We start from the raw sequence: 10987 nt of genomic DNA, 5'->3' as shown, positions 1-10987 counted from the left end.
CAACAAAACAGAACTAGACAATTATGTTGATCAAATTACAGTAGCCATAAAGAAAGCCATAAAAAACACAATTTCTAAAACAAAGAAAAAGCAATCACTTATTCAATGGACTCTAAAACCAGAAATTCACGCACTAATAATCAAACGCAGACAATTAAGACGAACGCACTACGTTACACGCGATCCACACATTAAAACAGAAATAAATAGAACAAATACAAAAATTAAACAAGAAATTAAAAAAGCAAGAGAAAACAATTGGCAAAACTTCTGTAAAAACTTAGAAAAAACCAAGAACAATCCAAAAGAATTCTGGAAAAATTCAAGAGTATTGCTTCAGACAAAAACACAAATCACATGCTACAACATATCACACACAACAATAAAATCGCAAGGACGGACGTAGAGAAAGCTGACTTATTAGCTGACTACTACAAATCCTCATTTAGCGACCTAAACTCAGTAGATTTTGACACACAACACCAACACCATGTCAACAACTTCATAAATACAAACCAAGCTTCATTCTCACCACGATTCCCTGGCGAGACACTAGAAACATACTCAAGTTCAATCAATAGAAAAATAACCATAACCGAACTAAAAATTAATATCAAAAACTTGAAGAACACTTCCCCCGGACATGACCAAATACCAAATATTATTCTGAAAAAAGCTCCACTCTCCTGTTACAACACCTCACAAATATCATGAACATTTTACTAGCGACCGGATACTACCCTGACAAGTGGAAAAAAGCCATCATAACAACGATCCTTAAGAAACAAACTAATAGAAAAAATCCAGATAATTTCCACCCCATCAGTCTGTTAAGCTGCCTTGGCAAACTGATGGAGAGAATTATCTCTAACAGTCTCCTCCATTTTGCGAATCGAATAACATCCTTCCAGAATCTCAAAATGCCTCCAGAAAAATAGGCAAACAACAAATCACCTCACACGACTCACCGAATCAATCTACAAAGCTTTCAACAACAATCAAGTAACCATCGGGGTATTCCTAGATGTCAAAAAAGCATTCGACAGCGTATGGAACAATGCCATCAAATACAAACTAAATCACCTGCAAATAAATCCCACGATAGTTAAATGGATTTCAAATTTCTTAACTAATAGAACAGCACAAGTAAAAGTCAATAAAACTATATCCAAATCATTGAATATAACTGCAGGAGTGCCTCAAGGATCAGTCCTCTCTCCACTTCTATACATAATTTTCGTCAGTGACATACCTTTTCCAAATCTAACATACACACACAATTCACAATACGCAGACGACATCGCTATCTGGAGCACCTCCAGAAACCTAGTGATGGCCATGTCTCGCGTACAAGAATCACTAAATAACGTCTCAACATGGAGCAACAAGTGTAGAGTCGTGTTAAATCCAACGAAAACACAAGCAATCACCTTCTATAGGAAATTAAAGAAGCAAAGAAAAAATCTAGAAAAAATAAAACTATCACTAGGAAACACAACCATTAACATGAGCAAAAACATCACATTCCTTGGCATCACTTTCGACACAAAACTAACATGGAAAAAACATATAAACAATATACACTCATCAATCAGAAAAAGGATTTCACATCTAATGACTATAACCGGTAAACAATCGAAATGCTCACTAAACACCATTATACAAATATAGAAGGCTTACATCCGTCCACTAATAGAGTACGGATGTCAAGTAACATACAATATGTTAAACAACACACTCCAGAAAATCCAAGTTCAACAGAACAGAATATTAAAATCTGCATTCAGCCTACCATCATTCACGCCAACAAATTATATACATCAAATTAGCAATTTACCAACAATAGATAGAATAACAGAAATATCACTTAAATATTATCTAAAAGCAGAAAATAGAAACAAACTAACGGCATCACTATACAAATTATCCAGTGGTCCAACAAAATACATTTCACCTTACAACATATTTCAAGAATCACAAATTACTCAACAAAGAATGTAAATAAATAAACCCATGTGATTAACATGTATTCATTTTTTTTCAGATACCGGGCCCACCACAGGCAAAACTTTCGGCGCCTGTCCTGTGAAAGTGGGTTTCTCAAGCACTCCTGTTTCCGACCACAGCAAAAAACTTAGCATTGGATTTATAGATCCCAGGTAACTTTATTGCCAGACCTTGAATCGCGCCGTTTGATTAGAATTCTATTCATGTTGACATTTGCTTGACTTCTTCCTTTCGGGACAGGTCTCAGCCTTTCTTTCCGGTGCTGCCTTTGCCTCCACCCAAAGAGTTAAAATTAATAATAATAATTAATTAAAAACAAACAAACCAACTTATTCCCAATAACAATTCACGAAAGGGGACGAAGAGGAACCACAACGTTCCTGAACACCCTAGTTGGAGAGAGAGAGAACTCTCTCTCTCTCTAAACTAAACCCCTGCCACGTTAGTTTGAGAGTTGAGTATCAAATGGTTAGGAAGAAGATGAAATATAGAGATTTGGATGTCAAGTGGTGGGAAGATAATGCAAGATGTAGCTCTGAGAAATAAGTGCTTTGAAAAAATGTTAGAATAGAAATTATTATGTCAAGTGCATAGCAAGACAATAAAGAATAGAGATGTGGTCACACAGATAAAAGGTAGTTGAATAATAAGGATCTGAATGCCAGATTTTATAAAATTTAGAATAGATATACGATTACAAAATTGAAAACGAAGAAGAGAGAGAGAGATGTGGGTGGGAAGTAGTGGATAATAGAACGAACAATAGATATTTGGGTGTTAGATATATAGAATGGCAAGAATTGAGATTTCAGTGTCAAATAATTAGGAAGAGGATGAAAAATAGAGACCTTGATATCATGCAGTCAGTAAGATAATGCAAACTGTAGATCTGAGGAATAAATATTTAGAAAACGGAAAGAACAGATTTCTACGTACCATAGTTATGAAGAAGAGGAACAATAGCATTATGGATGTGAAACAATTAAAAGTTGCGAAAATAAAGATCTGGATGCCAGATTATAATAAAAATGTGGAGGACAGGTCTATGAATTTCAAATAGTAAAACGAAGAAGAATAGATGTATGGATGCGAAGTGGTGAGTAATACAACGAAGAATAAAGTTTTGGGTGTTGGATATACAGAATTGTAAGAATAGATATTTGAATGTTCAAGAATGAAGACTTTGATATCAACGTTCGGTTAGATAATGCAAAACGAAATGAGGAATAAATGCTCAGAAATAAAAATGTAAGAATAGAGATTATGATATCAGAAACTTAGCAAGACGAAGAAAAATAGACATTAGGTTGTGAATTAGATAACACAAAAATGGATATCTGAGGAATAAAATGCTTAGAAAAACGCTGTAATAATTGTATTAAAGTGTGTGAAGGAAAGTTTTTTCGGTTTTAAGCCGAAATTTGTAATACGTTTTTTGAGAAAGAATAGAAATACAGACCGATACACAATTGGATATGTGTGTACATTACGGGTATCAAAACTGAATTACAATAGCTGTAGATGCATCTTTTCTTTAATACAATGAAGATTTTACGTTGTGCTGTTGAATGAAATTTCATTAACCAAGGAAAACTTCCGAAACACCAGTTCTTAAAGAACGATAAAGAATTTTACAATTTTAATTTATACACATGATACAAAAGTTACAAATGAGCGAATGACACCACAATGTTTCACTAAAAAGAGTTCATAGTTCTAGTTAATGACCTTCCGTTGGAGAGACGGTGCTAACGCCGTCGCCAGCCTCCCGACGCCGTTGTTCTACACATTCCGTTGGAGAGACGGTGCTAGCGCCGTCGCCAGCCTCCCGACGCCGACGTTCTACACCTTCTGTTGGAGAGACGGTGCTAACGCCGTCGCCAGCCTCCCGACGCCGTTGTTCTACACATTCCGTTGAGAGACGGTGCTAGCGCCGTCGCCAGCCTCCCGACGCCGACGTTCTACACCTTCTGTTGGAGAGACCGTGCTAGCGCCTTCGCCAGCATCGCGACACTGACGTTCTAAATCACCAGTCATTTGATTATTGTCCGTAACGAATACCGTGGATGTAAATGGGTCTGTAGGGTAAAAATACAACGATGTGAAGTTAAAATATAAAAACAAAATTGCTAATACAATCTTACACTCAATAGTTTCACAATTCTAAAATACGTATAGAATAACTAAAACTATAAACATCTCCTTTTTCTCCTCTGCTGGTATTTATACATCTCGTCTTTGATGAATTCTGAGAGCTCTGAAATTGCGCATGCTCATAAATATGCCGAAGAGAGAACATTCCGTATGCATTGTATGATAAAGTGAAGTAAAGTTGATTGACGGCCTCGTTCCCTATACATAGGGAATATTGGGAATATTCTCTAAACAGCATTATAATTATCGTTGAATGCGCTAAGTACGGATGACACGAACACTAGTTTTAAAGTAATACAAAACTCATCTAGATTTTCTGATCCACATGTCATGGAAAGGTACATATATAGTGTCTTACCTACCGTAATCGCTCTTTTATAAGAAAGATACACTTTCTACGTGAGCTTTGACCATTATGTTTATTATTATACTATGTTAAAGTCTGGAATCTATAAAATACATGTTACAACCAACTAACCCTCATATACCATCTTACAAAAATAGTAAACAAACATATACAAGGAAAAACCAAATCATAGCTCAGTCGACAAGTAGAGCTGAATACTGAACTTAAAAAGAAAAACAAAAGGATTGAAACTGACAAAACAAAAGGACCGAGATTTTGTATTCATAAAATATTGTAAAGTATTCATAAAAGAAATATTTTAAGGTTGCCTGATTAAAAACTATAATGATTCTAATGAAATTCCGAGATAGCTATACACAAAGTAGGTGAGTTCCTAATATCAGTCATCCCTAAATAATGTCTGATTTGAGATTCAGGAAAAGAGAAAGGATTTCAAACGCTTTTAATGTTATTTAATTAATAAAGTATGTTCCATTATTATTAATTACTCCTGCCAACGATTCACTAGCTTTTGAACGCAACTTCCATAAAATTGTTGGGGTTTGGAGGAAAAGAATGTAGAGAGGTAGTTTTGAGATGTTCATGTGTTCCAAGCTCTTTTCCATCAAGATAATTCTGCAAACCTCAGAAAAGATGAAAATCAGATGGGGCAAATTCTGGAAAATAAGGAGAATGATGGAAATTTTAACCAGTTTAGCTCTTCAATTTTTGCAGATGTAATCCTTGTTGTATGGGGCCATGCATTATCCTGGTGTAACACAACACCTTTACGATTGACCAAAGCAGGCTTCTTATCTTTCAGTGCAACATTCAAGCGCACTGACTGTTTTGAAAAGAGAAGTCTGAAGTAATCCGTACATTAAGTGGCACCAATTCAAATTAGATCACACCAACGATATCTCACCAAATGCTTAACAAGATTTTCTTAGGTCTAAGACCATTTTGAGCTGTGCTTTAGCCAGGTTACCTGCACTGATCCATTATCTGCGGCACTTAAAACTGTTATAAAATATCCATTTTTCATTCAACTCCAGTCACTAACATGTCCAAAAACGGTGAGTTACGTTCACGAGAAAACAGATAAGTACAAATGTCTACTCTTGTACTAAGGTTGGCTTCTCTCTGTCAAATCATGGGGAACCTACGTTTCAAGAGTTGACACTTTTCCAAGCTGTTGCAGATGACGGTGAATTGTTGAATTGGTTGAATTAAGCTACTGTGCTAGTTCTCCAATTGTAACAGCACAATCTTCATCAAGTGCACCAGCAGAAATTCAGAAAATAAACTCAACAGGACGACCTGAACGTAGCGCTTCACTTAAGCTGTAGACACATCCATCTTCATAAGAGTTTTTTTTTTATTAATGATCTGAAAAGTGGAGTTGGCTTAATTTCTTTCATTTGTTTGGACAGGTGTATATACGTCTTAGTATATATTGTAGTCATTACAACTTTCTAAAAAGACAGAAATGGTAATTCCCTTCTGTATTAAATTTTGGGATATTAGTAATGGGTTAACCTGATATAAAGGAATTATTTTCCTTCTGAAGTGTTCAGTGTTCGGTGAAGTGGCATGTCCTTTTATATCTCTGTCTGGTTTGATTCCATTTTTTAAGTTTATTAGCCAGTTCTACTTGGCTTTTGTGTTTAGTGATTTTTCGTATTTGTTTAGGTTAGATACTAATTACATTATTTTGTATGTTAGGTATTTTAAACATAATTTATAGGACATAAAATGCAAGCTCACATTATTTAGAGCTGTATTTTGTTCTAGAAAAATAAAATACCGGACAAATTCTGTGTGATATATAAAATTGAATGGCAGAAATTGTGTTATTCTAGTTTAGAAGTAGCGTAAGACGCTACCAACATATTTGAAACTATCAATATAGTCATAATGAAAATATCTTTAATTCACTAAAGTAGTGGCAAAACCCAGGGGTTCGGTGAGTCAGTCTCAGGTGTTCGGCGAAGGTCAAAACACACATATTGTGTGTGTGTCCTTTCCGAACATTTCAGTCGAATGATTCGTGACGTCATGCCCACTTGGTCATCATTGACTGCGGCTGTCACGTCACAACACTTGGCCTTAATATCTGTGCTGCAGGGAACTTTCGAGCGCTTAGTACTCGACTTGTGACTGTAGTAATCGTGCGTCATTTTTAAATTTTTTTCCAAATCTTTCGATCTCTTCATACTAACCATGTCGAGCAAAACCAAAAGGTGGTCGGACGAATACGTACAGTATGGATTCAAGTATATAACGGAATACGATGGGAGTCAGCGTCCTCAATGCATGATTTGCAATGCCAAGTTGAGCAATTCTAGTCTAGCACCGGCAAAACTAAGAGAACACTCTCGAAAGCTGCATGGAGAGGGAAAATACAAGAATACAACGCTTGCTGAATTCTAGGTAAAGAGAGCCAGGTTCGATGAAAAGGCTACTTTGCCTGTTCTCGGTTTTGTATCCATCGACAAACCGATCCTCACAGCATCGTACGAAGTTGCGTACCTGATCGCAAAGCAGGGCAAACCACAATTCATTGGTGAAGCACACGTAAAACCAGCTACGTTGAAGATGGCGAATATCATACTGGGAAAAGCTACTAAAAATAAGTTATCCCAAATTTCTCTTTCAGATGAGATGAGCGATGACATCTTGGCTCAAGTAGTTGCAAATCTGATTTCAAACCCAGCAAAATTCAGCCTTCAACTCGACCAGACCACTGATGTTTTCAATCTAAGCCAGCTCGTTGTATTCGTGCGCTATGTGAGAACGACGAGATAAGATATTTTTTATTTTGTAAGCCTCCTCTTACAACAACAACTTAGGCAGTCGACGTGAAGAAATTTGTTATTGACTTCTTCAGTGACAACGATCTTTCGTAGGATATGGTTTCTTTGTTTTGGCGAAAAATTGGTTGTTTTCCTCCGTTTTCGAAGTGCGCAATTTTTATTGTAATTTTGGTCTGAAAATCAGTGCCTTAACACGTGTAACATCACATACTTTGAGCTTGTAACGTTATTACACATATTTCTCTTTAAAATAACAAAAATATCCCTTTCGCGTTTCTTTTTTTGAAGAGTATATTTATTCCTAAGATTTCCATTTTACATTATATTTCCACCGCTTGGCATCCAAGTCTCTATTTTACATCCTCTTCCTTACTATTGTGATACTCAAATCTCTATTTTGTCATTCTCTATATCTATCCCCAAATCTCTAATTCTTCAACATATTACCCATCACTTCCTCTCACATCTCTATTCTTCTTTGCTTTGTTATTTGAAAATCATATATCTATTCTTCATAATTTTACAAAAATCTGGCATCGAGATCTTTATTTTTCACCTTTATTTTGACTGTTTGACATTTATATCTATATTCTTCATCGCCTTCATAAATGTTTGTGATTGAAATCTTTATTCATACCTTTTTCTGAGTAATTATTCATCTGATCTCCACTTTCCATTATCTACTCACCACTTAACATCCAAGTCTTTATTTTTAATCCTCTTCCTAACTATTTGATACTCAAATCTCTATTCTTCCCATTCTATATATCTATCACCCAAATCTCTATTCTTCAATGTATTACCCACAACATCCACCCACCTCTCTATTCTTTCTTCATCTTGTTATTTAAAATTCATATATCTCTTTTTCATATTTTTTATAACCATTTGCTTCCATATTTTTATTGTTCATTAACTCTTTAACTGTTTGACATTCATATCTTTATTCTTCATTGCCTTGATAAGTATATGACATCAGAATCTCTATTCATACCTTTTTCTAAGTATTTATTTCTCAGTTCTCCATTTTGCATTATCTTACCGACCTTTTCACATCCAGGTCTCTATTCTTCATCGCATTGCTAACTATTTGAACACACGAATATCCACTCTTGTCCTTCTATCAAATTAACACCCAAAACTCTACTATTAGTTGTATTATCCACCACTTCCCACCCAGATCTCTCCTCTTCTTCGTCTAGCTACTTGAAATTCATCAATCTACTCTTCATATTTTTATAATATTCTCGCTTCCATATTTTTTATTGTTCACCTACCTTTTAACTGTTTGACGTCCACATCTCTCTTGTTTATCGTCTTGCAAATTTTTTGACATCCGAATATCCATTCTTTACCTTTTTTTTCTAAATATTTAACCCTCGCACCTTCATTTAGCAATATCTTACCGACCGCTTGACATCTAGGGTCTCTATTTTTCATCGTCTTGCTAACTATTTGACACTCAAATCTCTATTCTTGTCCTTCTATCTATTAGACTCCCAAATCTATATTATTCTTTTCTTCTATACACCCACCACTTCCAATCGGATCTCCATTTCATCTTGTTACTATTTGAAATTCATATATATATTCATCTTTTATAACTATCTGGCTCCAACATCATTTTTCTTCACCTACTTTCTAACTGTTTAACATCCACATCTCTATTTTATCGTCTTGCTAACTATTTGACATCCAAATATTTATTCTTCACCTATTTTCTTACTTCCTCACATCTCCATGTTGCATTATCTTACCGACTGCTTGACATCCACGTCTCTATTTTTAATCGTCTTGCTAACTATTTTTACACCCAAATTCTATTATTCATTGTATACCAACCACTTCTCACCCAGATCTATATTCTTCATCGTCTTACTATCTGAATTTCATATATCTATTTTTTTCATAATTTTATATCTATCTAACATCCATATCGTTATTCTTAACCAACTTAACAACTGAGACTAAACAATCTTTTATTCTCAAATTGGAAAAAATGGTATAGTCAAAGCTTCTTATTATAAACAAAACATTATCATGTTTACCAAGAGTATAAAAATAACTCGCAAACCAAATATTCAGTGTACTGTTTTATATTAAACCGACAAGTTGGTACGTTTCCATGTTTTGTATTGTTTATAAAAGAAACAGGTTTGTTTAAATAACGTTATTTTTCCAAGAAACAGGCCTCACTCAACCAAGTGCTCTACAACAATGTTTCTAAATCAGATTGATAAGTATAGGATGTTTTAACGCGAAACAAAAGGATGGCGTTAAATTTATCAGTATATAAAATGCATTCTAAATTACGATTTTGTAACCTGCTCAACGCAATACCTATAACTCAGTCAATAATAAAACAATATTGATTTTTTAAAACAATAATACAAGTACCTAAATGTCGTTGACCATATTTGGTCCTAAAACATATGAAAACGTGTCTGAATGTTTTCGTTATGAACATCAACGGACAAAAGGTAATAACATTCCACAAACGATTACAAGGTTTCAACAAATCCGTTCGTTTTGTATAAGATATAAAACAGAAATAGTGTGCAAAATCGGTCTCCATGGTAACAAATATGATTTTTTTCGTGAACTCGCTGTAACCTTTGACATCGGCCTCCAAATATTAATCACTTCTAAGTTGGGTTATAGTCCAAGTGTATACTAACTTTCGTTCAAATCTACCCAACTGTTTTCGACAAATATTGGTGATAAACACACACACACACATGAATGAAAACAAAACGGTAATAATAATGATGTTGAAACTGCTTAAACAATAGTTGTATGATGTTTAAGCTACATGTAACAAGAGTTAAATTAAGTAGTTAATATAGTACCAGTTAATTAAAGATGTCAAGTAGCTAAAGCGTAAAACTAAACCTATCATAAGGTACAACAAATAAATAAAATAAGATTCTGTATTATTCTCAAATACTTACCACAACCAGGTCAAGTAGTAACGTTTGAACAGGGCATCCTTACTGAAAACAGAGACTGTGACCCTGGAATGTAGTTGAGACATTTTATGAACATCCAATTTATACTCGTACATTTTGAGGAATAATATAGTTTTACATAACCAGTCCTGTAAATAAAATAACTCGAGACTCAAAATGCTAACGAATTAGACATACTTTCAATAAAGATGAAAATATTTTAGTATGACAATGGAAATGAAAACGCATCCTTCAGAACTGTGTTGTTCTTTGTGTATCTTAAGGTATTCTAAAATAACACTTTGAAGGCTTAGATAAATGTTTCTTTTCAGAAAATTTCGCCCAAAAAGTGAAAATATTAATTATTGCGATTATAACAGCCGAAGCTAACAGTTATTAATAATACATACAATATACAAATTACATTAATATTAACTTAAGATCAAAGCTAGCTACTTCCTTAGAGTGAATCTAAAAAAAACAAATAAACCTTTTTATAAGTATAGACAATTTTATGTCTTTGTCTAACGTTCTTTTTTATAAAAAAGTATCATTTTCGGCCTTAATCCCAATAACATCTCACGAGGCTAGACGAGCTTAGGAGATTTAGGTTAGTCCCAAATACTTATATTAAATTGATAATGGGAAACAAAATCTATAACTAAAATTTATTAATAAATAAGTATTTAAAAGCAATATAATTAGATACATTAGCT

This window comes from Tachypleus tridentatus, chromosome 9 (assembly GCF_004210375.1).
Source record: "Tachypleus tridentatus isolate NWPU-2018 chromosome 9, ASM421037v1, whole genome shotgun sequence".
NCBI lineage: Eukaryota > Metazoa > Arthropoda > Merostomata > Xiphosura > Limulidae > Tachypleus > Tachypleus tridentatus.
This window is presented reverse-complemented; position numbering follows the sequence as displayed.